General features: G+C 43.1%; 1 protein-coding gene across 4 annotated transcripts in view; it reads right to left on the bottom strand.

The window, feature by feature from the left end:
• LOC118514330 (protein windpipe) overlaps positions 1–24,139 on the bottom strand; it is a 50,778-nt gene extending 26,639 nt beyond the window's left edge. For 2 of the 4 annotated variants that reach the window (XM_036061131.1, XM_036061129.1), the window contains exon 1: positions 23,931–24,139. The gene's annotated coding sequence lies outside the window, so the exon portion shown is untranslated. Of the gene's footprint in view, positions 1–21,394; positions 21,964–23,910 lie in introns of those variants that run through there. The other 2 variants (XM_036061134.1, XM_036061133.1) reach the window with 2 other exon arrangements.
• Between the last annotated feature and the right edge of the window lie 1,564 nt (positions 24,140–25,703).

Here is a 25,703-nt window from a genome sequence, read left to right as displayed (position 1 = left end):
CTCGTGGAGTTTTTGTTTTGTTGTCGAATATACTTGAATAATGGTGTGTGTATGTACGCACAATTTCTGATGGATGTAGGCTTTGAAGAATTTATTGGGTAACGGCTAGATCTTTGTGAAGTCTGACCCGATGCTTGCTAGAATCTTGAGAGTCATTTTAACGCGAGTGACTTTGGCCACCATTAAAGTAAACCGTCAACCATTAAACTAAACACACGCATCCCCCCTGTTAAGTCCAGAGGGTCAATTTGCTCTCGTTGTAATGCGGCGTTGCGACATGCCGTGAGTAACATCCTCCGACACCAAGCTTCCAACAGGCAGACAAAACATGGGCTGCCCCACAATCACTCAATGACGAGTTCGCACGTGTTGCGCGCCGTGTAGCATTGTCATCCAATTAGCGCAACACAATCATCTTAATACCCACCACAGAAAGGGCACAATTAGGCAACGTCTTGTGATCGATGTCGCGTCCCGTTGGCGATGTGGAAATGTGATTTTCCGCCTCATCGATCTTACTCACTTATGGGTGGCTTTCTCTCACGCACTGCACACATTTCGTGTGTACCAATTCTTGGAGTACAATATCTTGAGGCACTTGGCACAGTGTTTCACCCACCCCACTGCACAACACACCAGCAGGAATCAGTTTTATAGAGCAATTGGTTCGGTGTGCGCCACCCGAAAAAACCGCACCCGACACTTGGCGTAATGGAATCTCTGGTCAGTCACAGTTTCCCACCATTAGCCTGGGTGGTTTGCTCCAAATGGGGATTCCATGTCCGCTGTCTCGGTGAGGACCGTGCCGGCCCCAAAACATTACCCTACCCTCGTGATGGCCTTCATCTCGGTCCGCCCGGTAGTTCATCTTGTTCACGGATTTGGGATACTAACGTCCCCTTGGTGCCTGAGCGTGAAGTGGCCAAGCGTTGCTTGAGACATTTTCGGAGGGGTGGGGGCAGTGGGGGGAGTGTAAATACATCTCACCCGTTTCTACGTGTTCGGGAAACTGTGAGCCACAGTCCCTACATTAACCAGTTAAGCGGTGTTGTTCAATGGGTTTGTCCTGCCTGTGACCTGCATTAATTTAAGCCATCAGCATTTTAAAAGCATTATTAGCGAAAACAATTTCTTCTTAACCCTTGTGACCGTATTCGAATTAATGTGCTTGCTCAAAAAAAAATGCTGAGCAATATCCCGTAAGTAATTCTACTGGGCATCAAGCATCTCCACTACAAACTCTCGCTCTCACAACTATCGGCATAATTTTCCCATAACGCTTCTAGGACTAATCGTCAACAGTTGAGAATGATTTGTTTTGATAGTCGTAAGCCATTTTCCTCACACACTTGGTATGGGTCCACCTCATAAAAAAGGGTAGAAAATCACAGAATGCGTCTCAACAACGCGTTCCCCTCATTGGACGCAACCTAACGATAACGATTGCATGTTTTGAATTTCTCCCAATAGTTTTTATCCAAATGAGACGACCAGCCCTAGCCAGCTCAAGTGTCCGAAAGAAATGCATCGAAAAATTATAATCCAATCCCAATCGGGGTGACTAATTTTAATCACCCTAAATCACACTAAATTCCTAGCCAGCGATCGAGAATCTCCTGCTGACATGTAAACCGTTCCGGGAGTCCATTTGGTGAGTGAGGTTATCACACTAGTTTACGAACCACCGACGACCGTCTCCGACGAGCTTTTCTCAACGCCGCACACTCAAAAGCGCAACCGTCCAAGTCGATTTCTAACGGGTCGAGCGAGCCCGGAGTTCACAGGCGGCACTCGCTGTTTCATGTTTTAATCCGTTCGATAATTAATTCAATCACTAGGTGATCCCGGCATACTGGGCTGCAGCGTTGGGTGCTGTTGCACGTGTTTGGCTCTTGTTTCTCCGTTTGCTTACACAGTAGGTAGGAATCTAGGTTCTAGGAATCGTTTAATCATACCAGTTCTACCTACCGGGGACCCGATACGAGTTTCGAATGACTCTACTGTAGTACAATGTGCGGCCCGCATGCTCGAGCGATATGTGTGGAAACATTCGAAGATTCCAATGCTCCCGGGATGGACGGTTCTCGTGTTGCCCCGTTCTCAAACAAATATCCGATCCGACTCGCATTTCGACCCAACCCAGGAACGTCAACCAGCTCTTCCCAGAAGGAAGGAATGAAAACAGAAAAAAACCTCCCACAGATAAAGCATCCCTTTTGGCCTGTGTCTCACAAACCCACATCGTCCTTTCCCGGTTCTTATCCTTATCCACCGTTCTGCATCGGGCCTAGCTCTAGCCGATGCGCCGGGCGTTGATGTATCAGGTTCGGGAAGTAAAGAGGGCCGAGAGAAAACAAAACCTCAAAGCGCTTCCGACTCGCCGGTTCCCAAGTCGTTCCAATGCCATAAGTGGCCACATGTTGCACAGCCTCTACCGAAAAGTGTTCCCAGTAGCGCAACATGTTACCCAGCGCGGTTGGCTTGTGCAGAGTGTTAGCATAAACTTATCATCATCATTACCATTCTCTCCCCCATGCACACATACAAACCACTGCAGATTGCATTTTTCCCGACTTGTATGCATCCGTGTACGAGACCCCACGGGATTTCATTTCAAAGCCCGCGGGAACGATAGCGCAATCGTTTTCTTAACACAAATCGTTCTAGCGTTCAGCGACAGATTGCCGGTCATGGTCGCCCGAGCATGTAGCCGCTGCCGACAACGGGGACAAGGCAAGGCACAAATTGATTCCGACCAGAAACCCAGAACGCACGAAACCAACTCCCCTATCAACTCCCGAACGCAAACTCACATCACACAGTGAATGACGGTCTCGGGCAAATCTGGTGGCGATTGCGATTGTGGCCATAACTTCTGCTCTGACGGAGAGCAAGCGGGAGGCTATAAATTAGACATGAGACTCCAAAACTCACGGCACGGCAAAATTTGCATCTTCCGGCTTAGCGTTCGCACTCGTAACGGTACCACAGTGTCATCTTGACGAAAACTGATCTCCGATCTCCGTTCAACGATCAAATCGTAGGATGATTGCTTAATCCTCTCGCTCTCGCTCTCTATCTATCTCACCCATACCGTTGGATTAGAAATTGCCTAATCTTTACTTCCGGAATTGGAATCGTCTCCATTTCCCTTTCAAAAATAGACTAATAACCTGTCAGCGATTTCCTTCCTCAGATAGCCCACGTGGAACGCTTCAAAGCTTTTTAGGGCTCAGCTTAAGCTACTAACTGCACGGGACATAAATTAAACGGGGCAGGACACTAATCCTTCATAATTGCGCCCCCCTTCAACGAAAGACTAGCCACGCTGACCTTAAGACACGCCCCAGCACCATAAGGCTAACCCTTACTCGGCCGAAATTGGCTGGAACTTCAGCAACTGCCCATTACGCGACTCCCCGCACTTAATGGATGACCGGTGTACAGTTTAGTTTAATTTTCTTAATTCTGGTCCGGTTTTTCTTCTATTCCATTCTCTCTTTTTTATTCCTCGATTTTGCACCACCGACCAAGGGAAAGTGTTCGTGCTGGAGAGGGCAAAAGCGGCATTACCTTGAACATTGTTGCGGCATTCGGTTGCAGTTTTTTCGTATGCAACCGATGCAGAGCGGCTGATTACGCGCGGCTCGCTGCAACTTACTATCGAGGCTGGGGTTTTGGAGCTACCACAATCACATTGACTGCAAATGGTAGTGGGATATACGATCGTTTCTTTTTTTTATGCCGAACTCTAGACACACACCGTCGGTTCAAGAGGTGTTTTCCCGGAGCTGAACTTCGGATTCATAGGTGGAGGGGCATGCCGAATGACATCAGGTGAGCGATCGTACGATCTTTCCGTCCGGCAGGTAGACGTAATCGCGTGAACGGTGCGTTTCGTTCCACTGCCAAGGTACGCATTGCGTGACCGATGCCTTGGTGAACTCGGTTGTCTACTTGCAAGCGACGTGGTGAGTTGAAAAGTTTCTGGAAGAAACCAAATTTATTGCAAGGTTTTTTTTACATTTTCTGTGATTCACCAACTAGATGTTCGATCACCTAATACGCTTTGTACGGATAATCCCTAAATGAATCACCCATCATCAGAAAGAGCCAAGTTTGGTAAAACTCCACAATACGGCGAATCAGTCTGGTACTGGTTTTCATCAGCTGTCGATAGCCTTCTTCGGCTTCCAGGCTCGTGAGATGAAACGTGGTGCGAATCATCATCAGACGACGGTTGCGAAGCACCGGACCGACCGACCCACTGATCATCAACCGGTTATGCGCGAAAGCATGAGCAAGTCATGATTCATCAGTTTTGCTTGGCTGCGTCCAAAGTGGGATACTTCGGAGTTTACGTTCGGAGTTTCTGAGACGCGAGTTAGCAACGAGCGTCGGTAATCGCTAAATCAGCATTGGGAGTGTCGTGTTGTATCCAACGCGACGAGTTATGCTGATGCGGCGATCGCTGCTGGGCCGTTTATGGGCCGATAACGGAATCGGCTGAATTCAATAAAATAGTTAATTTCAAGACACCGAACTGTAAAAGACTCTTTCTATCTATTCAGAAAGAAAAGTTTTAACTGGCGCCCGAATAGGGACCTGAAAAAAAAATCAGCGGGAAGTGTATAAGTTAAAAAAAATCCTATAAAGTTAGCCATTTAAAAATTGTGGCTAATCTCGTGGTTGAAGGAGCCATCATAATAACGAAGCGAACTTTGGGACACCGTGGTTAATTCCCGATTGCTGCCAGCGAGCCCCCAGTCATCAGAAGGATAAAAAGGAACATCTTGCTGTAGCTGCCCAATTTTCCCCCGAAGAAAAAGAAGTCAGATGCCCATGGAAATTAACTCAACCATACTGTAAGTAAAAACCTAAAAAATCCGAAATCAGTGAAATTTTGGTGTTTAATTAAATAGCTTCTGCTGTAATTTGTTAGTGGTGAATCGTGATCGTGACAAGTGTTAAGTGAAGTGAGCATTTAAAACACAAAAATGACCAATCCCAACACTGAAATGGTTCTACGATCTTTCGTGGAGATGGGAAAAACCCCTGACTTTTTGAGGGATGTTCCTATTTTTGATGGAAACCCAAATGAGTTGATGAATTGGATTTTGGATGTGGAAGATGTTTTTATCATGTATAGAGATCTTCCTGACGACTCTGTGCAGTTCCATCTGATCGAACGAACAATCAGAAGGAAAGTCCGTGGAGAAGCTTCCGATGTGTTAAATGCAAATAATGCAACATGTAGTTGGCATCAGATAAAATCTATCCTAATGCTTTACTATAAAGATAAGCGTGACGTGAAGACCCTGGATTATGAATTGACGTGTATTCGTAAGGGTAATTCGGAAAGCCTCGCCGGATATTATAGCAGGGTTAACCAATTGTTAGCCGCTATAATAGCACAAGTTCAAACTGACAGTAAGTACTCTCTGCATGCAAATGTCCACATAAACTATTTCAGAGAGAAAGCTTTGGATTCGTTTATTAGAGGTTTAGAAAAACCATTATCCACTTTATTAAAAACTGCTGACCCGAAGACCCTTAGCAAAGCATATCAATTTTGCATTGATTACTTTAATATGGACGTTCGATCAGCACCTTTTAAAAATCAATATGGAAATCAAAATTCTCTTAATATTCCCAAGCCAAGAGATTTAGGCTTCGAGCCTCAACCCCCTAGGGTAGCACCCAGAAAAATTGTTTATCAACCAGTACCCCCTCCTAGAGCAGCGCCTCGTCCAGCTCCACGATACAATTCCCATTACCTGCCTAATCAGCAATATACCCCACAGAGGCAACAGCCCGAGCCAATGGAGGTAGATAGAAGTATAAATTCACGTCATATTGACTATGGTAACAGACCCACATATGGCGAAAAAAGACCAAGACCACCATCAAGTCAAGAAGCGTGGGTAAAGAGGCAAGCTCACCCATTATATGCTCATCAAATGAATAAAAATGCCAACGACGCAAGGTATTGTCACGGACAAACAATAAATGAATTTGAGCTCACAGAGCAAAACAATCTTGTTGACAAATTACAAAACATAAATTTGCAACACGAGCATGATCCGTTGGAGGGATCAAGTCGCGATGGTCAGAACCATTTTTTAGAGTGGAAGATGAGTTGGTAGTTCCCAGCCTTCCTTTTATTTATCTTAAAACTACCATTGGAAACTTTCCGTTTTTAATAGACACAGGTGCTAATATTAATTTAATACATCCACAATTGGCACGTGCATATGAAATCAGTAAACCGTACGAATTTTCAGTAGGTCAAATAAGTTGTGCAAATAGTACATTTGCTCCTACTAGTGCAATTAATATAAATTTTTTCCATCCCAAAATTGATTTTGAAGATCGCTTTTTGTTACACAAATTTCACAATTTTTTTTATGGAATCATTGGAAATAGCATGTTGAAAACATTGAAAGCTAAAATTGATCTAGAAAATGACCAAATCACATTGAGTAGAAACTCTAAAAGATTCGTCATCCCAATCTCATACTATTCTCCACATAATCGGTCATCCCACAATTTGATCCGAACATCTCATCTATCCAAATTAGAGCTAGAAAAACTAAACCAGGTTTTAGATAAAAACAGAGATGCATTTTACAAACCAGACAGTAAACTAACATGTACAACCAAAGTGGAATGTGCAATACACACTTCAGACGATACACCTATCCATCAAAGAGTGTATCCATATCCTGCAGCATATGCTGACGAAGTAAATAAGCAAGTTGACAAGCTATTAGCGGATGGAATAATCAGACCGTCTCGCTCAGCTTGGACTTCACCGGTATGGATTGTGCCAAAAAAACCGGATGCATCAGGACAAAAGAAATTTAGAATGGTTATCGATTATCGAATGTTAAATGCTAAAACCATCTCCGAAAAATATCCAATGCCCGAGATAAATTATGTGATAGACCAATTAAAAGGAAAAAAATATTTCTCGACTTTAGATTTAGCTTCGGGATTCCATCAAATTAAGATGAAAGCATCAGATATTGAAAAAACGGCTTTTGCTATTAATAACGGTAAATACGAATTTACTAGGATGCCGTTTGGTTTAAAAAACGCACCGGCTATATTTCAAAGGGCTATCGATGATGTACTTCGAAATTTTATTGGAAAAATATGTTACGTTTATATAGACGACGTAATAGTTTTTGGCGATGATTTAGAAAATCATTTGAAAAATTTGGACACAATTTTGACAACATTAAATAATGCAGGACTAAAAATTCAATTAGACAAATCAGAATTCCTTCGCCAAGAAGTTGAATTTCTTGGTTTCATTATTTGCACAGAGGGAATAAAACCCAACCATAAAAAAATAGAAGTTATAAATAAATACCCTGTGCCCAAAACCATTAAAGATTTGCGTGCCTTCCTAGGATTAATGGGCTACTATCGACGATTTGTCAAAGACTTTGCCAAAATTGCTAAACCTTTGACAAACATTTTAAGGGGAAAGGGATCTGACACATCCAAAAAGAAAATTACATTAAATCAACAAGAAATCGAATGTTTCAATAAAATGAAGCAAATACTATCATCGAGCGATATTCTCATCTATCCAGATTTTAACAAACCATTTATTTTGACAACCGATGCTTCAGATTATGCAATTGGATCCGTTCTTTCTCAAGGTGAATTAGGCAAAGATAAACCAATTCACTTCGCATCAAGAACACTATCTAAAACTGAAGAGAAATATTCCACCCCTGAGAAAGAAATGCTTGCAATTTTCTGGTCACTACAAACTTTCCGCAATTATTTGTATGGAGCTAAACTCAAAATATTAACTGATCATCAACCACTTACTTTTGCCCTCTCCCAAAAAAATACTAACGCAAAATTAAAACGTTGGAAAGCATATTTAGAGGAGCATGACCACGAGATTTTGTATAAACCAGGCAAAGGCAATGTTGTAGCAGATGCCCTCAGCAGAATAGTTTTCTCTATGACTGGTACGCAACATTCATCACAAACTAGTGACGATTTTTACATTATCTCTACAGAAGCACCACTTAATGCTTTTCACAACCAGATCGTGTTGAAAAAAGGGAAACCAAACACAGTAATTGAATATCCATTCCAAAATTTTAAACGTACAACAATTTACTCCGAAATAATAACCGAATCATCTCTTTTACAGATTCTAAAGGATCATTTCACAATATCAAAAGTAAACGGACTTTTCACGAGTGAAGACATAATGGGAAAATTTCAAGAGGTTTATAGGAAGTATTTTGGAAGTCAGAAGCTCCTTAAGATTCGATTTACTCAAAATCTTCTGGAAGACATTACAGACGAAGATCAACAACGAGAAATAATCACGGCAGAGCACAATAGGGCACATCGTGGAGCCCAGGAAAATAAGTCGCAAATTTTACGTAAATACTATTTTCCAAAGCTGCTAGCCAAGATAAAAAAAATTGTTTCCAATTGCTGTATCTGCAATGAAAACAAATATGACCGAAACCCTATCCGGTATCCTCAACAACAAACTCCAATCCCCGTACACCCTTTCCAAATTGCACACATTGATATAATGTTTCTCGAAAAACATTATTTTTTAACTTACATCGATAAATTTTCAAAATTCGCTCAAATTAAAGAAATTCAATCGCGAGCCGCCTTAGATATTGTTCCGGCAGTTAAAGAAATAATTACAAAATACCATCCTCCTAAAATATTAGTAATGGACGGCGAAAAATCTTTTGGTACACAAGATCTAATAGATTTTTATAAAACTCACCAAATCCAAATATATTTAACAGCTACAGGTCGAAGTGAAATGAATGGAGTAATAGAAAGGTTCCATTCTACCATATTAGAAATTTATCGAATAACGAAATTTGAGAACAACAATTTAACTATTTCTGATCTAATCGAGCTTTCACTTCACAAATATAATTCATCCATTCATTCGACTACTAAATATACTCCTTATGAGATAATTTTACCGTCTGTCCGTTCATCAGATATTTGTGAAAATGTTTACAAAAATTTAACAAAGAAACAGGAGAAAGATATTTCATATTACAATAAGAGAAAAAAGGAAATAAATATAAAAGAGGATATGACAGTTTATGAAAAAACCAGAGCCAGATTAAAACACAAGCCGAGATACAAGAAAATCAAGATTAACAAAGTAAACAAAAGCACTATAAACACAAATGATTCACGAAAAATTCATAAAAACGATATAAAAATAAGATAGCTAACAATACCGTCATTCTAACATCATTGTTCTCTTCTTACAGTTTTCTATTTGTAGTATGTACCCTAGCTGAGCCGAGGATCTCTATTCTGAAGGTAGACAACCAACCTATAGTTGCAATGGACGAAGGTTGGGCAAGAATAAGGATAGATAGCCATATTTACATACACCATTACAATTTAACTGCGTATAAGGGTTATATTCAAGCAATTAAGGACGATTTCGAAAAAATGAGCAATAATCAATTTTCCAGTATTATCCAAAACCAATTCGAAGAACTGAATACCATATTGAAAAGAATGCTTCCCACTAAAAGATTCAAACGTTGGGATTCCATAGGAACAATTTGGAAGTTTATTGCAGGAACACCAGATGCAAACGATCTTCGTGTTATTAACAAAACAATTAATAATCTCATCGATGACAATAATGCACAAGTTACAATCAATAGGAATATTAACAACCAGATTAAAGAAATAACAGAAAAAACTCGTAACGTAATAACTCAATTCAGATCAGAATCATTAGAAATTCATTCCATCAATATTTATCTCCACCTAAAAAAGATGATAGACACACTGCAGGAAATAGTTGATAGTATAGTTATGACGAAAGCGAATATTTTAAACGAAAAAATATTGTCAAAATATGAAATCAATTGTTTGGAAAAAAACCTGGCAGCAGAAAACATTCCGTTCGACACAACTCTAGAAGCGCTTTCCTACGCCGACGCCTCTATCGCCACCAACCGCCAAGAAATAATGCTGCTCATAAAAACACCCAAACTCGACCCAAGAACGTTCCGTAAGATAAAAATTTATCCAATCCTGTACCACGACGGCAAGATTCACCTCCAGTATGACAGATTCATAACTCACGAAGCAATCAGATACCGTGTTAGCACTCTAACCCCGAAAATCTATAAAATCAATGAAATAGAGTTGGATGAATCAGATTGCATTCCAAGATTAATGGAAGGTCGAGAAGCAGAATGTAACTTTACGAAGAGTCCAGCCAAAACTGAAATATTACAGATTAATAATCACGCCATATTGATTAACTCTGTAGAGAAATTTACACTCGTCTCCAACTGTGGTATAAGCAACAGAACACTTCAGGGATCGTTCGTAATAAGCTTCAACACATGCGATATTTACATAAACGACGTGAGATACTCATCCAAACTCACCGATCTAGTTGGAACGTTGAACTTATATCCACTCGACGGAGTGTTTATTAAAAGACAGCTGGAAATTTCGAACATAAGTCTGGAAGATTTACATAATCTGCACATCGAGACACGTAAAGAATTGGAGCACATTCGCTTACAAAACAACTCTTTTCAAATAACCTGGCCAACGATAAACATTTTCGGAGGTATCATCTTTCCTCTCATTATACTGGGAGTAGCATTGCTTTACTGGTTTACAAAGAGGTGCAAAAACACGCAAACGGTAGTCACAGTACATAATTCGTCACCAAATCAGACACCCGACTACGTCACATTTCCTAAACAAACACAGTGAATCGTGGACGTTCACATCTGAGGGGGGGCGAGTTAGCAACGAGCGTCGGTAATCGCTAAATCAGCATTGGGAGTGTCGTGTTGTATCCAACGCGACGAGTTATGCTGATGCGGCGATCGCTGCTGGGCCGTTTATGGGCCGATAACGGAATCGGCTGAATTCAATAAAATAGTTAATTTCAAGACACCGAACTGTAAAAGACTCTTTCTATCTATTCAGAAAGAAAAGTTTTAACTCGCGCACCTGGTTTGGGCGTTTTTTGCTGCTTTCAGTTTAATCTCCACAAAAGTCCCAGCCAAGATCTTCAAATCATCGATGATCATTTGCTAAGAGATCTCACCACCACACAGCCAAATCACGAGATTTATAGCGTTGAAGTTTCTGTTGGTGAAGGTCGAACGCGGGAAGAAATATCAAAGGTTTCAAAGGCGGTAACGCGTAGTTCGTTAGTTCCTGCGTGTGCCCGACCTTGACCATGACCATGGCGAAAGTGAAGTCGTTGTTCCGGACTCCCACATAGGGAGACAAGAAAAAGACTACACCCATTGTCAGTTTTGTTGAAGCATTTAATACAGAAAATTTTATAAATTCCGTCAACATCTACCAAAACCACTCATCATACCCATCTCTCGCGCAACCGCTATTCTACACCGGCAAGATAATCAGATGCATGGTTGCGTGCAGCTAAGTGTACGAGCGGGTTACCCTAGCTTTCCCACTCTCGAGGTCACCGATTACCGATCGCTCACCGCTACAAAACTGCAACGCTGCACCAACGTTCGAAGTTTTTCCTCTCGACGCGTTGCATAAGCTAATCAGGTGTGCGAACGTGCCTGACAGTAACGATTTGCTACACCTCTCGAGGCGCCGTGACAGATAATCCACCGGCACGGCAAGAGGCACACACATAAGCTGTGCAGCTTCCCGTGTACTGGGTACGCACGCGTCCACTCCAACATGTTGCATGTTGCAACGCTAACCACTCGAGCGTGCAACAAGAGATGTTTAATTAAAGTGTTTCGAAGCAAAACTTAACACTCTAAACACGGTGGCAGCTTAGTTGTCTAGCGCGCAGGGTTTTCGTAGGAATATATGTTCTAAGGCAGTTTCATTCAGATTAAGATATCGGCAGTTGTTACTCTTACGAGGCATTAGCTAAATAAGCAAAGTACAGTCGTTAAATTCGTTCCAGTGAAAGAGGGGTTTTCCGGATTTTGCAGCAATTTTACATTGAGCTGTCTGTCAGCCAGCAGATTTAGATTTGTATTGACTTTTAGGTGTTTACCGCAAAGAGCTTGTTAGCTGCCATTTTGAGCAAGAAGAATAGTTGGACCCTAGTGTGTTGTTGTTCTTGTACGGAAAATTGGGTTAAAAATGTTTTCCTCATTTTTCCTTGTTACATAAAACAGATAAATTTTCTTTTAAATTAACTAACCTTATCCGTTAGCTTATTTGTTTCGCAAATTATGAGCCGGTGACCTTCTCTCCATACTCAACCGAACCTTCCAGTCCAGGGCTTGGAAACCCTACTTTGTTTACTAACTCGTTACTTGATGTTATGAGTAAGTTAGTAAAATGTCATGCGAATTTTAGGTTTAGAGATAGAAAAGTTATGAGTACAAAAGGTCACCAAAGTTTTACATGAAATTTTTTTATTTATTTGAAGATCCCCAAACCTTGAACCTTCGCATCAACCAGCACATAGCTCATCTGCAGCCCCATCACATAAAGTCGATAGAAATTGCATCTCATTTCCATCTTCACGAGCTCCGTTCTCGCTCTTTCCCATACATCACCCATTGCCGGTGTGAGCTGTGTGCGTGTAGTAAGCCACCGATACTGCATTGTTTCTGCATTCATTTGCATATTTTGAGTTCTTCAAATTCTTGTCTATGCGTTTTTTTCTCCCTATGCTTCTGCATCAAGCGCAGTAACTCACGTGGAAGCGGTACGCCGTACGCTCATAACCTAGCCCAACGTTAATGGCAAGCGCAAATTTCACAAATGTCAAGGTGTGCACCACGTGCACAACCATGTTTGAGCGAGGAATGCTGTACGCATGTACTTTACCAAACTTTCCCACATAAGTGCAGCAACATTGTCAACGATATGCGTACAATAGGTCACCAAAGTTTTGGAACACATCGCGTGCTGTTGTATGCGAGTGAAGGGTAGAAATTGTCAAAGTTTTCACTAGCTGCTAGAAAGTGCGAAGCACCACTCTTACTGAGCACCACAGACCTGATAACAGTTCCATTTATGTCTCGTTCCCATACAATTTTTGTCTAATCTTTTCTTCAAGCACACACGCTCAATCGATCAAAGTATTCACTCATCCGACAAGGGAGCAGCGGAAAGAAAAATCACCCAAAGAGCTCCACCACTTCACAAACCCTATGAAGATGTTTATACCACGGTGGACAAGATAAACAATTGTAGAGGAAAGGTACGCTGTACTGATGTACCAGACCCAGTGAGAGATACAGCACCACACCCGACTGTCGCTAAATGACAGTTAACTCCATGGTGCATGTAAGGTGAACCGCAAGCAAACATATCGCTGTCAACACACCATGATCACAAAACCCTTTACCCTTATTGGGGATGCCAGAAAACAAAACCCCAAACCAGGATGACTTATGGGACGGCAACCATATTTAAGTTTACTCCATCGTCCCGATCGTGTGTTTTGATGTTTGAAGTGTTGTACACTGTGTGACCGGCGGTGTAGACGAGTACCTCACAAGTCTCCCGGGATCTGATGAAACGAAAAGGGAAAACTTCCATGTTCCTCAAGTCAGGTGGTCTTCTCGTGTCGGAGACCCAAGAGACCCTCACGTACCACAGTGTCCAGAATGCAGTGGTGTCGAAACAAGGGCATAATTGAGACGTCAAGACCCGCCCAACATCATCAACCTTCGTGGCGGCTTATCGCAACTACGACGATGATGATGATGATGGGCACCCGTTGCTTGCCGAAAGGGGCACCGACATGACCACCGATCGAAGATCATGCACTGCGCGTTGGCGGTCCCAGAGTTCCACTTTAATCCTGGGCAAATGACCAGATCTTGGTCTGCGAGGTTGATGCATGTCCGATAAATGGGAATCGGTGGGAAGAAGAAAAGCGAACAGAAAGCAACCCCTAAAACCGATTATCGCCTCTAGTATTTATTTTTTTACCCTCCACGCGGGTATTCTTCGTGGATGTTCCAAAGATGGTGAGAAAAAAAAATGATGAAGAATGGTTCGATCGTTACCATTCCATCCCATCCGCGAGTCGTCAATCTATCAAAAGGGGTTCCATCCAGACCACATTTCTTATCCATCGCACCCGGTTTACCTTCAGCCAAACCTGGTCGCAGGAGCTTTATGCTCCATTTCCGCTTGCATCGTGGCTTGTTTTTTTTTTGTTCTTCTTTCTGGTCTCTCCTCATCAATGACGAGTTTATTGAGGTTTTCGTTGGTCTCAGTTAACCGGGCACACCGTATCGAAAGTGCAGCTCGTTCGATCGTCATGCCAAAGTGCTGATAGAGAAATGGATGTCTTTCGGTTTATTGTCATCGGAAGCTAAGGTGTGGTTCCGATTGGGACCGATGCTGGGGATTTGTCCCGTTTGTTGGTTCAATGTTTTATTGCATGCTACACCTCGCGCATAACAACAACCCCGGCGAACGGAGCAACAAAAAAAGGCGACAAGACAACACTCCATTGTTGGAAGTCAATTGGAAATTGTCTATCTACGGTAGTGGTGCCCAAACAGACGACGTCGTCGAGACAGGCTCACACGTGCACACCGTCGGAAGCATAAAGTCCGCCACCACCGGTAAGACATGTGTTCTGGTGATAATAAAACAATTTCATTGCCTCGTTATGTCTTCCCGAAAAAAGAAACACACACACACAGCCGAAGCTGGAAGATAAAGGAAGACAGCGGGAAGACAGCTATTTCGTGGAGCATGCAACAGGTACTATAAAGAATATAGCTAAACCATTATCTACTCTAGATTGTAAACGAGTATATTAGAAGCAAGAAGTGACCTTAAATCACACTCTGGATGAACTTCAGGTCCAATTCTAGCTGAGACATTTATTGAGCAACTAACCTCCGGAAAATGAATATTTTATTTCACCCCAGGAAACCTCACTTAATTCATCCTCTAATCAATCATTACCGTCTTTAGGTCGTACAGTTCTGAGATTCTGTTCAACCCAATTCATTCTTACTTGTCACTACAAACAAACAAACATTCTTCAAAGCCGCTTCCCCGCCCACCATAATCTGCATAAGGATGCAAAATGTTTGGACATTTAAAATTCAATCGCCATCACTGTAGTGTGATGGCTTTCCCGGTAAGAACTTTCTTCCCAAAAATTTCATCCGCAGGTATTTTTAGACCGGAGAAGGGTTCCTCCGGTAACATTAATCATATTTTTTTGGGTTGGAACCGCATACCCAACAACAGCTCCATCAGGTTGGTTCTACCGACATCACCCCACGTTCCCATTTGAATGCGATACGCTTTCATCCCCCTTATTTTCTATTTCTCTTTAAATAAGAGATCACTTATGCTGCCTTGCTGGTATCGTACGCAGCCCAACATTCATTCGCACCACGTATTATGTTTCCACCACAGTAACTACCGTACCGCGAAAGCAACCGAACAGTAGTTTCACTCCCGCGTCCTTCGGGGGAACGATTTCCCAATTTTCTGACTTTCTTCCGAAAGAAAGAATATTTCAACACAATAATCCACGGTTCGGTGCATCGAGCCCGGGGGGTGAAAGAGAAAGAAAATTGATCACTCTATACGTAAACGCGCGCGCATATGTTTTGATGACAATGGTTTTGTGGCCCCAGCGTTTGTGCGACACAAAGCATAATCTTGCGACCTGTTTTGGAAAGAACCAGGGCGGCAAGCAACGAGTGAGTCCGATCCGCTTTAGACACTGATCATAAATTAAAGCCGAAAGCCGCCCGTACCCTAGAAAACTTGCGATCGGGAAGCTGGGTTTGACCCGGTATCGTTGGCATCAGGTTGATCCGAGGCAAGCGTACCCCGTTACTTCCAGAACTAGCTAGAGGGAGAAAATAGATTTTTATGTCATCGCCATAAAGTTAACGATGTTGGAAGCTCCGGAACGTGAATCACCAAACAGCACGCGTCCGAACGGGTGTACCGATGTGAGTTTCATTCATCTCGGGCCGAGGTTTTAATTGTACATAGCGTAGATACAGTGGAGTGGAGCCGAAATCAGACACCGTACCGTCCGCAGGGTTGGTAGCTCACACGATCCTCAATTTCCATGTCTTTGATGTTATCTTTTGACACCCGAAATGGGCCGAAACACTGTGCATGGTGTTCGGGATTCAAAAGAGGGTTTAAACCGAACCGATGTGAAGATCACAACCATCCACCCCATGGGGTGTCTCTGGGCGTCTACTTTACTCAGATATTGCTATTCTAATGGCATTCCCTTTCGAAGCCTTACCGAAGCACCGAACGGTAACTCCAGTACCTCCTCGCAACACCCCGAGAATAGTTGCGGACGCATTTGCGCAAACCTGTGCAACAAATTAATTGTCGATTTCCGACCAACGGACTTCACCTAGCCGTAGCACTTGCCTTGGGCCAAAAAAAAATACGCTGCGTAAGGGCGAACGCTGACGAAACCCGACGATGATCGTACGAGGCGTACGATCGCGCGTTTGAGGTCTACACATGGTGACGCGGGGTCATACCAAGGAGTGCCGGAGTTCTACCGTGTCCGGTCGGGTAACTCGAGGCCCCCGGTGCCGTGAAATGATCGCGCAAACTGTTCACGCTAATCAGTTCACATGCCCGGTGTGACGATGCTGTTACGGTGATAAACGAAGCAGAAGGTTCCGAACAGCTTCCCCGAACGGTGTGGAACCTGTGATTGAAAGTATTACCTAATTTTGATCGAATTCCTGCCAACTATCGAACGCAGCTCGTTCCAGCAAACGCGTAAGGTCGAATCTAAATATGCGTTCCGCGCACTACCCATGAGTAAGTCTTAAAATAGAGTTCCGCAACATCCAATACCATTGGAACGTGGTAGTGCAGGGAAGAATGAATTTGAGCAGAACAAGGAAATTGTTTTTGGTTTATTTTTATTTAATCGCAATTTTGCTTTTTTGGCCAATTCGCGGGTAAGGCCACCTGGTACAGACAGACTTTGGCTGAGCTTCGTAATTTCAAGTGATGGAAGTGATCTTGCCCACCCAATCTCACCCAGGGTAGTTTGCCGCTTCCTTCGCACGTTTATGGCAAGCCTTCATCACTTTGACCACCGGGAAAAGAAAGCAATTGTACAATGCCGCCCAAACGTTGGAAGATAAATCGGCAAAAATTAGCAAACCCCAAACGCACGGGTGTGCCGGAAACCTCCCAACAGTGCTTCTGGGAAGCTCCCGCGGGAATATCCCCGAGGGAATTGAAAATTGCATACCACCGATGTTAATTGGTGGCTGTGGAGGTCTTGTGGGTAATGGTCCACAATCAGTCGACCCGGTAAGATCGACGTAAAATTCCCCGGCTGAGTCTATTTTCTTTTTTTTTTTTTGTTGCTACTGCTTCTCGTAAATCTCGAGGTCCAAATGTCAGGTACCTCGCAGACGATGACGTAAACACCCACCAACACGCATCCCGCGCATCTCGTCACCTTTCGCGTTCCGGGGTGCGCTAGAGTTGAAATATTACCTTCCGACGTGAGTGACGAACGACCGACCGGCAGGCACAGTGACACACAATGACGCAGCGCGAGATGATGGAAGATTCTACGGCTTTTTAGACTTTTGGAGTCATTTCGAGCGTTAGGCGAATTGCCAAGTGGTTAACGGGCAGTAGAAGCAGTTGCTTGGTGAATTAAAAGCTAGGAAGAGTCTACTGCCACAGTTAACACGCCCGATACGGGTCAATACGGGCGGGTCAGTAATTAAGTGTACGGCGCGAAACCAGTTGAAGGTGAGTGCGGTAACGGCGACACACAGCAGCGCCAGACCACTGGTAAACAACAACAGGCAAGCCTTATAAAGTCCAATCAACGTTTCCCACTAGCAATACCCATCGGTAGAAAATATATAAAGCTTAAAGTTAAATGAGCTCTTTGGATTTTGTCTTATCAGTATTGTTTGTGTGATGATGCAATGTTAGCAAAACAGTTCGTGTTATCATAAATCGGACGCAGAGGATGTGATTTCCCCGTAGATAGAAGCTGCATCAGGGACAGCCGTAAACAACTTGGACTCATGGAGGGAAACTTTTATTCGACCCTTCATGAAAATAAATCCTAACATGAGCTAACTGCATCGAAATTCCACAAAATTGTTGCACAGATTTTAAGTAATGCATCTATGGATTCTATTTATTCAGAATACATCAATGGTTTCATTCGTTAAAAACATCCAATTCGCTCGAACGAGAATATTTTCCAAAATTGCAGGGTTTTCCAATGAAAGTTCTTTGACTCCCAGTACAGCGGCTGATATAGGAAAGCTAGACTGTTGTATAGCTTAGCTAGGTCTTTAAGTTAGATATTTGTTACACCCATTTACTGCTCAAGGACTCTTAAAGATACGAAATCAATTTAAGTATAAGAACAATCTTCTTATCCCTTTTTGGTGTATGATACGCCTCGTGGTGTCCATCATCAATAAATCGAGTAAAACTATTTAGCTCCTCACGAAACAGTTTATCATCGTCACGCGATCCTAGACAAAATCTCTAGATAAATCTTTAACCGAAGACGACTTCACAGACACCAGCAATGCTACCCGTGGAGAGCCTCCACCAAAAAAAAGAGACCACCTCGTGCGGTTAGAATGGCGGCAAAACTAGGCGCCTTCTGGCGTTTGCTAATTACACTACCACAAAACCCTTCAAACCCTCCCGTCGATAGCTACCCCGACCCCGAAAAGAGCCCAACCGAACGCTGATCGCGATAAATTGGTTCAACCCGGCTGCGATCGACGCACCAGAGCCACCGACTAACTGCCGCCGGTCAGGTTTCGGTTCGTTTTTGGCAAGTCGCGCACGCCGTGTTCGATAGACACGCTATAATTGGAACGACCGTTGCTATCCGGTCCGCCGTTGAACGCGATCAGTTAGGAAGCAGAAGAACCCACAAGAACAAGACGAAACGTCGGGCGGCCAAAATCCGACATCCGACACACAAATTATCACGCATCGCCCAAAACGTCCATCCCCGTCCCGCCGCGGTTTTGTCTTCGTGGTGGCCTTCGTTGTCGCACTGCACGAATCACGACCACGGTTCGGATGGGTCACAAAACTAATTGAAGCCGGAGCCACACACACACACACACCACGGGCCATTCGGAACCCTAAAAGATCGTGGAGTCTCTAATTTTGAGCTCTGTTGCCGCACCCAACCATTTCGCGAACTGTGCGGAACTAAATGGCGGATCCTCCGGTTCCCGGAACGCTACACGGATGTGCTACAGGTTGCATCCTTCATCCAGAGTTGGAGGGGGTTCAATTTTGCCCAGATGACATGCGACGCAAACCATGTTCTTAAACAAATGTTCGTGCTTCCCGGTTCGCACGCTAAATTAGCTCAAAACTCTGCCGTATTGTTTTCTCAGGGTTTAAGGTCTTTACACGGTCAAGGTAAACCTTGCGGTACGAATGTTCAAATATTACTAACAACGAACGATGACGCAAAATAAGGTGTTTGTTTTTGTTGGTTTTATTGACCTTGTTCAAATAGGAGTACATGAACTCTATGCACATGGTATGCAGACACCTTAGAGAGCGGTTAAAAGAAGTTAAACAGCAATATGTTTACAAGCCACGTTTCTCCGAATTCTGAGATGAGCAATGAGAGTTCTGACATTGAACATACTATTTGCAGTTTAAACAAAACTTACACGACATTAGAAGAGTTAAGCATGTGAACAGTTTGATAGATTCTGAAGAAATAATGCTTCAGAATACTAACTATTTACGGAGAACAGCTCATATGTCCGTAAATATTCCATCCAGTCTTCCTGAGTCCCAACAAAAATACAAATTATGATTCTCGAGATCATACAATAGTATAATTGGTCAATGATGGATCTAATTCTTGAAGGCCCTAAGTAGAAAGAATGTTTGAAACTTCCAACACATTGACTCTGTTAACCTGGGACAGAGTCAAAGACCAACCGGACGTATTATACGAGGTACCCTATGGGAATCTCGAGTTTAATGCATGAGGCTCTCAGGACCACAGAGCCTTCTTCCAAGAAGATAGGCCTCTGTCGATATGTATGGAGACGTACTATATGAGGTACCCTTTGGGAATCTCGAGTTAAACGCATGAAGCTCTCAGGACCACAGAGCCTTCTTGTAGGACGATACGCCTCTATCGATATGTATGGACCCCCAGGCACCTGCTTATGCTGTGATACGCCCTGCTTGGGCTATATCCAAGTCAGTTATAGAGTTAAATCTGGAATTAAATGGAGACTCCCGGTATCCGGTAAAGTGATAGGAGAAGTCACAGGGAACGTGTCACAATGCTAAAAGGGGTTTGACATTCTTTAGTTCAAATCTTGAACTTTGAATGTTAAACCCAAACATTCAAACCCTTGGCTTTGAGAGGTTTGGGCGATAGAGGCAACTTCACACGGCAGGATTGACGTTCAGATCACAATCGGACCGTACTTGCGTAGTGAGGACTGCCTGTCAAACTACGTGATATTATTCACTCTTATAAGCCAGAGATGGTAGCCATGATCTAAGAGGGCATTAGACCAAGAAATGGGAGAGAGAGCAGGTTCAAATCTCGATTTCTGTACTAGTGCAGCTAAATTTCTACATAAGTACAACTAACCAAAACGGACCGTAATACTTAAATACAACAAACCAAACTATGTCCTTAAATCTGGTTTCATTTAAAACATGTACAAATACAAAGCAAAATATACGTTTCAGGCTACTGAAACAAGAATGCCTGAATAAAGTAAGCCATTAATAATTAATCCAGTGCCGCATACGGTGAATACAATTTAAAACTAATCCCTTTTTTTGTAATTATTTTGTGCTAAAAATAGATCACCAAACGACGACGAATTTAATATTTATACATTGAAAATAGGATATTGATTTTATGATAATGACCACACGCACACCACGTTCCATACGTGATTAACCAAAGGGAAAAGCTTAACAGTGATTCAGTTCTATAGCAAAAAAAAATGTCACATTTTATCAATTTTTCACAGCTCCTACTCGCACTCTAGGCCACTCGCGGCGTTCACATGCGGGAAGTGGAATTTTTATGCTCTTCACTATCGGTTCTCGGTTAAAGTCGGCCTTCAAAGGAGGGTTTTCCCGTGTGCTGCGCGACATACGGACATTCCTTGCCGGTCTGGTTCGCGGGACACCGTATGTGAGATGTGCGTTTTACTACTGTTACACACCAAACTAAAACTCGACCTTCTCTCGCTGGGGATGGGAATCGTGCGTGTCACTTCCATCTCCCCGCTTCCCAGCCCTATCCAACCTCGCTCTCCCCCGTCTAAAACATCACGCTTGGGTGCACGGAAAACGCGAGGCGGGTAAAAATAAACAACTATAATTAAATATTCACCTATGCCTTCAGTTGGCCGATCAGTTCCATCGGGCGCTTGGGTGTGCTGGCGGTAGTGATGATTTGAGGGGATGGGTTCCGTTCCGCGACTAGGCGTTGTCGTTGTCTGGCGCAACACCTAGTACTGGCTTATCCGTCACACTGCTACGGTACTTGCTTCCGTTATGGGTAGTCGGGGGCCAAAAAAAGTAGGGCCGGACCGAAGACAAACAACATACCGGCTTCCGTTCGGTGACCGTTTTCCTTGTCCTGTTACACACACACACTCCCCCACCTCTTCACAATTTGTCAACGCGACCAAACGTCGCGTGTACTAGCACATCGTTCTCTATCCGCGATACACCGTTCCATAGGGCTCTGACCGAGTGCTCTGTGGGCTTCTCGGTTAAATTGAGAAATTTCCGGACACCATCCTCACTCTAGCGGTTCAGTGGGCCTGACTGAACAGGAGTCAATTTATGTTTTCCCAATTTCTCCGGTCAATTTTTCACACGCTTTTCACCCGGCCTTGCTGCCTCCAAACCATTGCTGCTGTTTTCCCGCACATAACAAACCCTCCCGGCAAAAACCTTGGGCGAAAGGTTTGAAAAATTCACCTCACCATAATTCACTCCCGCTGGTTGTGGCCACTATTTTTACCACCGGGCGGGCGGACGCACTGTTTTTCTTCTGCCCAATTTTCGCGAATCTCACACACACACACACGCATTCCTTGATGTCTGCTGCAGTGGCTGATGTGTGTGCTTTTTTCGATTATTTTCTTCTCAACGAGTTTTTCTTTTTCTTTGGGTGGAAAATTGCAATGCTAACCTGAGAAACTCATTCGCCAACTTCCCGCAAATGTTTGTTTTTCACTCTCCCTCTCACTTTTCCCCCCTTCTTGTTCACCATCCCCTACAGTCTCCTGGGGGAAGTTGGGGTGGATTTTGCACAATACGCTGCGTTTTTTTTGGTTCGTTTACTTCTTCGTTCGAATTTTCGCTTCACCGTCTGTTAGTTTTTTGGAGGACATCAGACACACAAACGCCGGCAGTGGAACAGAGGAAAAAAACCCATCCGACACCCACTCGTCTCCCGACTAGAATAAACACACGCAGCACCCCACCAAAAAAACACACGCATGAAGATACACACTATACACCCGGTGTCGGACACCACATACCAGAAGCTGAGAGAAGCCGCATCGAAGTGCCGCGCTCGGATAAAATAAAAGAAAATGGGAAAACGAAAGCCGGCAAGCACATTCACTTCCAATAGGGCTACGAAACCGCAACACTTCGCTCTTTTGTTTATCATATTAATCCACACCGGGCCCCACCGAAACCGTGGTCCGTAGTGCTTCGGTTTAATGCTGCGAAAATTCATTTTCCCAAACTCAAGGTAAGCTGTGAAGCTTTTGGGGTTGGCAACGGCTAGAATAAAGGCAATGAAATCCAGCGCATTCAATTTTTGCGCAATGTATGGGATTTGGTGCGTGCGTTTCTTTTTTTTTTTTTGCAGGAGGAATTATATGCACACGTTTGAAACTTCATCTCGAGAAAGAAATTCATCCCAACAAAAAAATGTAATGTGCGATCAGAAAAGGGATTTAAATTAAATATTTTTCAATTTAAAATTTTGCTTTAAACTGCTTTCCAACACACGTGCGATTTAATAAAGCAGCGCTATAATTGTTCAAAGCGCTCCTGACCGTGTAAACACACGATCGCCAAAGATCTTAGGTTGTTGGCAACCTAATGTTGAAAAGAAAAGTGATATTTACACGCCTCCCAAATCGCGATCCACTAGCCACGGCGAGCCGGGCAGCAAAATGTCAACCACAGTCCTCTATTTCGGACTCTTTCGTCGGCGATCGTCACCGTGAAGGTCATGATCATTAACGAACTAGAGGCGAGCACAGCAACAACAAAAAATAGGCATCGAGCACGAGGATCGCGACGCGAAAAAAGATTTATTCAAGTGTTTTATGCTACGCATTACATCGACGATGGCGACGATCTTCACCCAACGCACTTGGTTCGCGCTAAATGAAAAATTCACGATCAGGGGCACGTTGTTGCTAACGTGGTTTGTGAAGGGTTCATCACTGCTTCCGGTTGGGCTACGCGCTTTTTTTTTCGTTCTGTCACACGCACGATCGTGGCAATTCAATGCCACCGTCACAGTGTCTTACGGATGGGAAAATTCAATTTATAATAAAACAAAACCCCATAGACCCCGAGCACCGAAACAATAGACCGTTAAAAAGCACACGTACACCGCACGCCGGGGTTTTTCGGTTTTCACGCTTGCCCATCCACTCGGGGGTCATCCCTTTTTTGGGCTCATATAAGAGCTAAATATTTTCCGTTTTGTACGCACATCACCCAAATACACAAAAAAAACGACTAAAACAAATAAGTCCAAGCGGGTAGCCACACACAAACACAACATACAGACGGAGAAACAAAACAAAAAAAAACGGACACTAACCAACAACTACTGCACCGTATTCGGTCTCGAATTCAATTATTTACGTTAAAAACTACCGTATTACCACTACGAAAGCATCCCGCGTGCGTGTGGCACTTCGTGAGATGTTTGCTTTTCTTTGGAGTTTTCCCCCGGCCGGGGAACACGCAAAAACACTCGAAACCAACACAACAAGTTGTTGCCCTGCCGAGCAACAGTAACGTGAGGCGCCAACTAGCAACAACCAGCAACAACCGCTTCGTTCGCCGTCTACATGCACACTGGCTTCTCTGTTGTGGCTGCCTGCTGACTGTGTTTCCCCGGCCACGGTGCGGGAGCTTTCGTGATCGCGCGCGTGTGAGACGGGATTGGGGTGTAACCGAAAGTTTGGTGCTTTAGCTTTCAACTGTCTTTTGGGACATACTTTCGCTTAACTTTGGGTGTTGGTTCTTAAAACTTGTTCTACTTAATTAATCTTTAGTATGAGAAACTTATAATAATTATTTCATCTAACGCGAAGATCTGATCCTGTCCTAATCTGATTGCTTTCCTTTTCGAAAAATGTATTCATTTTTTCTAATTTCATTTTAATTTTTACTATTTCAAATTATACTATTTTTATCTGGGAAAAACATTCAATCAAAACTAGGTTTTAAATAACATATAAAGTTCTTTGTAGCAGTTTTAAAAATATTTAATAATACAAATTGGGAAGGTACGGTTATTAGCAGAACCGATCTTCATGCGGCCGGACTCGAATATCGCCGAATCCCGTCAGAATCAGCTTCCCGTACGCAGATCGGATTGTATGATTGAAGCGATTGATTGAAGGATAAAAAATCTAGTCAAGGCAGCAAGAAACAGATTTCAAACAAATCATTATTTTACCGAAATTCTTTCTAAAATATCTTTCATTTTCAAGAACGCAAGCGCTGTTGCATGTTTTAAGGAAATAAATAGAGTATACTTTTATTCCTCTTTCGTATTTTGTTTATACGTTAGGGACGGCCTGGGTAAGCAATACGGCCAGGTCGTTTTTCATGAATAAAAAAAATTGGACGGCCTGGGTATATTCCTTCTCTTCTGTATATCATACTAATAATATTAAAAGAATTTTGTATAAATTAAATTTAAACATCCAGGGAGATTAGGACGAAACTATAAATATATCAGATTAAACTAAAACAATAAAAAATGGGCGAACAAGTGATAAGTCTCAGTGATGAGATAAATACTTTTTCAAACAACAAACCCTTTAGAACGGATTGCTGTTGAAAACATTATTAATATCTATCTCCAATTTCTAATTTATTCCTTCTCAACGTTAAATTTAAGCAACACGTCCAGGCCGTCCTGCATGAATAAAAAAAAAACATATTTTTCCAGAAGAAAGGCTGGCTGTATTGCTATAAAATGTATACATGGATTAAAAAAATTTCTAAACTCAAATTTAACACGATGTTGCTCAATCAAGCCTATACATTTTCTTACCAACTTATTATTACACCCCACAGCCATTCTCTCACTATTTTCCTCTCTCACTCACTTTTGAGAGCTTCGAAGAGAGCGTTCGGGTTTGTCTCGCGTGTTCGGCTGACTCCGAACACATTCGCACCCGATGCAACCAGCGAACGAGCCAGCCAACCAGCCAGACGGCCAGACTCAGTCAACGAGGATTTCCCCCCACAGAAGGGGGTGTGTTAGGGTGCTACGTGGGGGTAGGTGGTTTGCATCCCTTTTGTAAGGGCATCATCTCTGTCATTCTAGCCCAATTGGAGATAGTTATGTTTCGCTGGTGCTGCTTTCTTTCGTACCTACCACCGCCGTTCCTACGATACTTGGTGAACGTTCTTTACCT

Source organism: Anopheles stephensi, chromosome 3 (genome assembly GCF_013141755.1).
Source record: "Anopheles stephensi strain Indian chromosome 3, UCI_ANSTEP_V1.0, whole genome shotgun sequence".
Lineage (NCBI taxonomy): Eukaryota > Metazoa > Arthropoda > Insecta > Diptera > Culicidae > Anopheles > Anopheles stephensi.
This window is presented reverse-complemented; position numbering and strand designations above follow the sequence as displayed.